This window comes from Oncorhynchus tshawytscha, linkage group LG14 (genome assembly GCF_018296145.1).
Source record: "Oncorhynchus tshawytscha isolate Ot180627B linkage group LG14, Otsh_v2.0, whole genome shotgun sequence".
Classification (NCBI taxonomy): domain Eukaryota; kingdom Metazoa; phylum Chordata; class Actinopteri; order Salmoniformes; family Salmonidae; genus Oncorhynchus; species Oncorhynchus tshawytscha.
Genome location: NC_056442.1, coordinates 10,593,948 through 10,601,569, shown reverse-complemented (window position 1 = coordinate 10,601,569; position 7,622 = coordinate 10,593,948). Strand labels below are relative to the sequence as shown.

General features: G+C 39.1%; 1 long non-coding RNA gene across 1 annotated transcript; it reads right to left on the bottom strand.

The window, feature by feature from the left end:
- Nucleotides 1-4,723: 4,723 nt before the first annotated feature.
- On the bottom strand, nt 4,724-5,582 carry LOC112266536. The gene is made up of 2 exons (XR_002955948.1): nt 5,177-5,582; nt 4,724-4,922 (listed from the first exon to the last, which is right to left on the bottom strand). It is a non-coding gene; the product is annotated as an uncharacterized LOC112266536 (long non-coding RNA).
- Nucleotides 5,583-7,622: the final 2,040 nt, after the last annotated feature.

The window sequence follows — 7,622 nt, the reverse complement described above, 5'->3', positions numbered from 1 at the left end:
TCTGTCTTCTGTCATTTGGACCGCAATTGCATGTTTAAATGAAATCATGTATTTAGTAGAAATGGCATGGGGCCCCTCTCAAATCCTTGGTCATGCAACGCTGAGTGACAGTGTTTGACTGTATCTTAAAGGGGCAATCCACAGATGCTACATCCATTTTGGGCTCATAAAATAAGAAGAACATAACTTATAAATGCCTCATTTATAATGCCTCAGAACCAAAAATATAAGCTTGTTTTACTTCAATGTGTGCAAACATTGTACATGTAAACAAACACTATATAGCCTCAAAATAAACTTCAAACTATATTTTTTCAGTCCTTGCATCAAGAGCTCTTTATTTTTACCAAAACAGAGGCAGGGTAGCCACTTTGTTATTGTTTCAACTACAGATGACCCTTTTAAACTCGAAGGCTATATATCAGGCAATGCCAGAGTTACTCAATAAATTACGCATGTACATTTTATTCACCTGCTGGTCCAACCACACTGCAACTTTCAAGAGGAGGAATACCCCCTGCTCCTTTAAAAAAAATGTTAAAGAATATGTACTTATATGCATGCGTGTGTGCAGAGAGGGGATCCTTGCAATTATGTCGTGGAAGAAGTAGCTAGTTGGTGTGAGGTCCTGTAGTCTCCTTCAGGCTGCTGAATGGTATTTTCCACAACTCTGGTGGTTTCCTTTCCTGACTGGGGGAAGCCTCTGCCAATGGGGTGTCCCCTACAATATGGGTCATAAAACCAGGGTCAGGGAACCCCTGTGTCTATGTGAGAAGGGAGGAATGGACATTTGTGTGTGTGTGTGTGTGTGTGTGTGTGTGTGTGTTTTTTTGTGTGTGTGTGTGTGTGTGTGTGTGTGTGTGTGTGTGTGTGTGTGTGTGTGTGTGTGTGTGTGTGTGTGTGTGCGTGTGTGTGCGAGTGGGGGATTTTCGTTGGCAACCTTTTATTACAAATACAAATATTCCCCCGACTGTGTTAGTATTTAGAAAACAACAATCACATTTGGAGCGCGATCATACAATTCCCTAGGAGGTGTAACGATCGGTTATTGGAGTGTAATGAAATAAATCAATACTATTGACACAGACAAAGCTTGTCTCTCAGCATGGGTGTTTTAGTCAATACACCACTACACAGAGTCTCTTGACACTAGGGCTGAGTCCCAAATGGCACCATATTCCCTACACAGTGCACTACGTTTCACCTTATGGGCCCTGGTCAGAGTAGTGCATGAGCCCTATGAGCCCTGGTCAAAATGAATGCTCTATATAGGGAAATGGTGCCTTTTGGGACACATCCAAATAATCATTATCTGTATCGAGTTTGAATTATTAATACATTTTGTTTTTATTCATCTCAAATGCATGATCACAATGTTTTGTAGGAAACTGATAAATGTAGTTTCATTCAGCGTATTAATAATGCATGTCTGTCACTATGGAGTGATCTTTATGCTGTGCCCAGCTAAACCATACGCTCTTTTTATTGGACTATGCTGGAAGCCGGAGCTCTGTTGACATCTAGTGGATGAATTATGTACCAGTTTCTTTTCACTGTTGACAAATCGGCCCTGAAATCATGTTGTAATTATGTGGTAATATTTCCTGAGTTGAAGTGTGAAACTGCAACCTAAAAAACATCTGCAACCTAAGACTATAACCCCAGAAAAAGATCCACAAACTGTGTAAACATGCAGATATTTATTCATTTTATTTTTAGGCTGCATGTGATATAACAAATGGATGAGGAGAGGAGACATTTTAAATGCACTCTCTTTAGTGGTTACATAGGTCATATTTGCAGCAGTGGGTGTGGAGGAGTCCTCCCTCGATTCACTGGAGATGTCCACACTCTTTGCTGCTGCTGAATCCTCAGAAACATGACACCGTTACAAGGAGAGAGAGGTGGAGTATGGGACACAAAACAGATGCAATCCCAACATCAACAAACATACACAAACGATATAAAAACAAGATTTCACTGATCGCAATGTTGTAGATGATTTTCCCCAATAGAGATATTGGGGAAGAGGAGGAATTAGAGTGAGTGGAACCTTGATTTGTGGCTTTCTCACATTTGATCTGAAATAATTCATTCCAATAACCAAGTGATAAATGAGACGTCTCCACACACATCGTCATTGGGAGTGTCTGGGCGACACCGGACCACAAACTCAGTTTACATTTTTTTTTGTGTAAACTTTAATATTGTGTTCTTATTTGTCAGTATATTGTATATTCACTGAATCAATTAGGTTGTTGATACAGTTCACAAACACTATACAGCATGTTATTATCATGAACACAGAGTGGAAGAGTTTCAGTGTTCTTTTGAAGTTATTTCCAGAACATTCTATTCACTCACATACCACAAATAGAACTCATCAGATGAAGGAAAGATATAGCCAAGACTCTCATCTTCACTGCATAACCAAACACAGGATAGTCCGAGATATTTTCTTTACCAGGTATTATAGAATGGTTATGTAAATGTCACCACAAGAATGTAATAATCTCATCTGAGTTCTTGTGCTTCACAGGTGTCTGTGAAACTCTAGGATAAACACAGTGCTGTCCTCATATAAACTGTCTTTTCACTGTTATGTAAATACAACTTTATATGTGAAGTACCTGATAAAGATGGTGTAGTGATCTGGGAATTGTGACACGGCAGGCTGCCATGGGAAGTGTTCTAGAAATGCCACCTGGATCTCTCCCACTTGGTCACTATAGTAACAGCAGAGCAGCTCAAGACTTGGGTGGTGGCAAATAGTCCTGCTCAGTGCTCATATTTTATGCCATCAACTTACCTGACCAATCACATGCTAAAGAGTCAGATGATATCTGTATAGGCCCATCTATTTTATCAAACTGAATCATGCATTCAAGTTAAAGCTGACATCAATAAACAAATGCAAATTGTTGGGGAACGAAGCAACTTTCATTTTGTAACTGCTTCACAACAACAGTAATAGATGGTAAATGGACTACATATGTGGTACTCTTGCGGTGCCAGACATCACACCAAATGACAGAATCAACTATGGTAGTCAACGGTTGTCTCAGTTGCGTAGGTTGGAGGGACAGCACCAGCCATGAATGCTCTCACTCTCGTCTCCAAACATCTGGCATTCTGACATCTGCATGCATCTCTTAAATGTTTAGGGAGCTGTGGAGAGAGGATTGAAAATACCAGATATCTAAGAGACATAACCTGGGCCTGTATTTATAAAGCATTTCAGAGTTCTGATCCAGGAATAGGTCTTCCGTGTCCATATAATCTTATTCATTATGATCTAAAAGGCTAAACTGATCCAGGATCAGCACTCCTACTCCAAATTGTGTGTGTTTTACTGATCATTTAACCTTGGTAGGTCGCACCGATGAAGCACAAGGTAAAGTGGCCAAGTGAAGGAGGGAGCTAAATACGAAGTGAGTGTTTGAGCGATTCTCGTGCAGACCTTTTTTTCCCGCTTTGGCAGGTCTCCCCTGTGTCTCGGCTGTGGTCTCCACTGTCAAGACATTTTTTGTACCTTAGGCCCTCTCCTGGACATACAGTAGACCAGCATTATCTCTGGTGTAGTTCAGTAGCTTGGTTAAACTGAACGCTCCATGTTAAACAATGCTGAAAAAAATGATTTCACAATGGTTCAGTCTGGTTAATAAGCAAGCAAGTATTCAGTGAGACAGTTTATCATACCTAGTAAAACACAAGAGTACTCTTTTTGGGCAGACTCATCGTAGCTTTAAGACAGCAGCAGGAGAAGGAGACAAACACACACCACTTTCATATTTCCTTCTCTTCAGGTGTCTTTTGAGCTGTCGTTTTAACGATAGAACATATGTCATCAAAGAGCGCGTAGTGTGACAGATGTATACAGTTGGTCCTGTCCCACTGCTTCACATGTGTATAATGATAGACATGGTGAAACCCAAGTAGCACAATTTAATTGAGACAAATATTTGTGACACCTGACAACTTTTTAAGCATTTTAGTGTTTCTGTTTGTTCTCGTGGCGATTTCGAAGCTCTGTTATAGTGCGTCGTTATGAGCAGTAAATAGGGAAGTAGTTGCAGGTAGGTTACAACTCAAACAGAATCTCTGACCTGGTTAAGTTTCCTTTCAATGTGTGTGGAGCTGTCCTTCCTTAGCACAGCATTTCCTAGATGTCCTCTGGTCTGGATCTGAATATCAGACTGGGAATTCCTGGATTTTCAGAAGAGATTACGCAAGACAAGAAAGTTTACAGTGACCAGTGCCACATAACAGTGACTGTTCCAGACCTGGGCCGAAAATCATTATATTTTGTGGTGTATTTGAAAATACAAATAGTTTTAAAAAGTAGTCATTCTTGGGATCTGTATTCAAATAGTTGTAGTTACCTCCTAAGAAGCTATTTGCTCCACTGGATAAATAGTGACTTTCCACAATGCAGAGTTATCCAAGGTCTGCTCTGTTCCCCATTGGGACATTCAACATCGGGACAGGGTGTGTAATGACAATTTTAAGATATCAAACCCTCAACAGAACAGCTGGATGGAGTCTATATTTTACGTTGTGTTACTGGATAATACATCATATAGCCTATAAACTAGTTATGTATGTATCAGCTATAAACTAAACTTGCTCAGTGCAGTGCTCATGTTCCAGGCCATCACCTGGCTAATCACAGGTTAATTATGTCAAACATAAATAATAATTAAATGCAAACTGTTTGGAACAAACTTCTTGACAGTTTCAATCATGTGCATTGATTAGTGATATTCAGCTTAGTACAATAAATGGACTGTATAGTATGTTAGACAGAGTATGTGTCTCTCAGTTGCATTGGTTGGTGGTGCAGCAAAAGGCATCAATATCCTTGTTGCTTCCCAGCATCAAGCATTCTGACATCTTCATGCATCTCTTGAAGTACAAGATAGCTGTGGAGAGAGAGAAGCGAGACAGGGTAAGACACCAGATATAGAAGACACAAACTAGCACATTTTCTTGATTGGATAAAGCAAATGTTTTCCTTAGATGTCAATCAAAAGGATCAGGTATTTAGTGTTTTACCGATTGGTTACTGATCCTCGGGTTACACACATAGTAAAGTGCCTAGTGAAGGGATATACACAGATGAAACTCAGGGTATACTGCCTGCCTAGTGAATGGGGATAATAGATACAGTACGTACGAAGTGGGTACTTGAATATGACCGTGGCGCAGGAGTCATGGTCAATACGGCAGGTTTCCACTGTGTTTCTGCAGCCATTGCCAATACAAAGGTTGCATCTCAGGCCCTCTCCTGGAAAAACCGAAGAACTGCATCATCTCCGTTTTATTGTGGTGAATCTGGTTATTTATGGTGTAAAATGAGAGAATGGAGATGAGAATAAGCAATCTAGCTTTAATCTGGTCCATGTGTTTAATTGGCATGGTCCCTGTCAAATACATAAATAAAACTAGATGGTAATTGTACATGAAGTTTAATTGGTGGGAGTCCAGTGAATGTAACACAACAATCAACAGTGAAAAGAAGGAAGCCTGTACAAAATACAAATACTCCAAAACATGCATCCTGTTAGCAATAAGGCACTAAATTAAAACTGCAAAAAATGTGGCAAAGAAATTAACTTTATGTCCTGAATACAAAGTATTATGTTTGGGGCAAATCCAACACATCACTGAATAACACTCATATTTTCAAGCATGGTGGTGGCTGCAACAGGTTATAGGTATGCTTGTCTTCGGCAAGGACTAGGGAGTTTTTAAGTGTAAAAATAAACAGAATAGAGCTAAGCACAGGAAAAGTCCTAGAGGAAAACCGGGTTCAGTTTTCTTTCCAACAGACCCTGGGAGACAAATTCACCTTTCAGTAGAACAATAACCTAAAACACAAGGCCAAATATACACTGGAGCTGTTTACCAAGACAACATTGAATGTTTCTGAGTGGCCTAGTTACATTTTTAACTGAAATTGGCTTCAAAATCTATGGCAAGACTTGAAAATGGCTATCTAGCAATGATCAACAACCAACCTGACAAAGCTTGTAATGTTTTGTAAAGAATAATGTGCAAATATTGTACAATCCAGGTGTGCAAAGCTCTTAGAGACTTACCCAGAAAGACTCACAGCTGTAATCGCTGCCACAGGTGATCCTAACATGTATTGACTCAGTGGGTTGAATACAAATGTAAATTAGATATTTCTGTATTTCATTTTCATTTGCTACAATTCTAAAAACATGTTTTCACTTTGTAATTATGGGGTATTGTGTGTAGATGGGTGAGATAAAAAAAAATATATTTAATACATTGTGGCAGTAACACAACAAAAGTTCAATATGTCAAGGGATATCATACTTTCTGAAGGCACTGTAGTCAAATGATTGGTTTGATTACTTTGATAGACTACTATATCAACCATATTATATTGGATTGCGGGGCAGCTATATCACAAACATTTCTAAACTACAGTTGTTGCGTGTGAAAACTAAAAGAAGAACGACATAGGACAAAGCGAAGATGTCAGAAGATGGGAATAAAAAGCAGGTTCATGTGGACAGCACTCTTAGGAAAGTAAAGCAACTCTAAATCATACATGCTGTGGGTTTCAGATGAGTAGATGCACAATTTACTTTTGTAAAATGTTCAGTGTGAATGAAGTTGAATGATTATATAATGATTGGAAAGTTTGAAGCTATTATTTGCCGGGAGAAATATGACGGTGCATCTAGAGATGGCTGCTCTATAAAAGTGTTTTTGTGGTAGTTGAAGAACTATGTAGAATACGTTTATATTCAGGTCTACTGATAGCTAGCTGTAGTTCTATCTATCTAATAAACTCTTTAGGCTAACAGTGATCACTGAAAAGTACATGTCCTGAAGAAAATGTGCTGTGTTTCCCTGCTTGTTTCCAAGTACTGTATGTATGGTTTTCAAATACATTACAGTAGTGGTAGTGTCTGCAGTAGTAATACTTTACTTTCCTCTCCTTTTATACAGCATAATATGCTAATCTATGAGTCACTTGTGTGAGATATTGGCAATATTTACTCAAGGTTTATCACAAGTAGTTCCCTTAGCCTACTCTATATATACTCTAAAAATAGCTGTGTGGGATTTTTGATGAAAATGTAATTTGTTGTAAAATGGAAATATAAAACTTGGAATATGATTTCGCTGTCACGTGTGCTCCCTCTCTGGCCTCTAGGTCACCAGGCTGCTCATCATGGCGCACACCTGTCACCATCGTTATGCGCCCCTGTACGTCATTAGACTCACCTGGACTCCATCACTTCGCTGATTACCTTTCCTGTATATGTCACTCCCTTTGATTCCTTCCTGAGGCGTCATTGTTTCTGTTTCATGTCTGTGCGTTGTTCATGTTTTGTATTGTTTTCATTTATTTATTAAATGATTCACTCCCTGAACTTGATTCCCGACTCCCAGCGCACATGTTACAGAATGACACTTCACCAATTTTCTTTAATTTTTTAAAATCTTACCTTTATTTAACCAGGTAGGCTAGTTGAGAACAAGTTCTCATTTACAACTGCGACCTGGCCAAGATAAAGCATAGCAGTGTGAACAGACAACAACACAGAGTTACACATGGAGTAAACAACAAAACAAGTCAA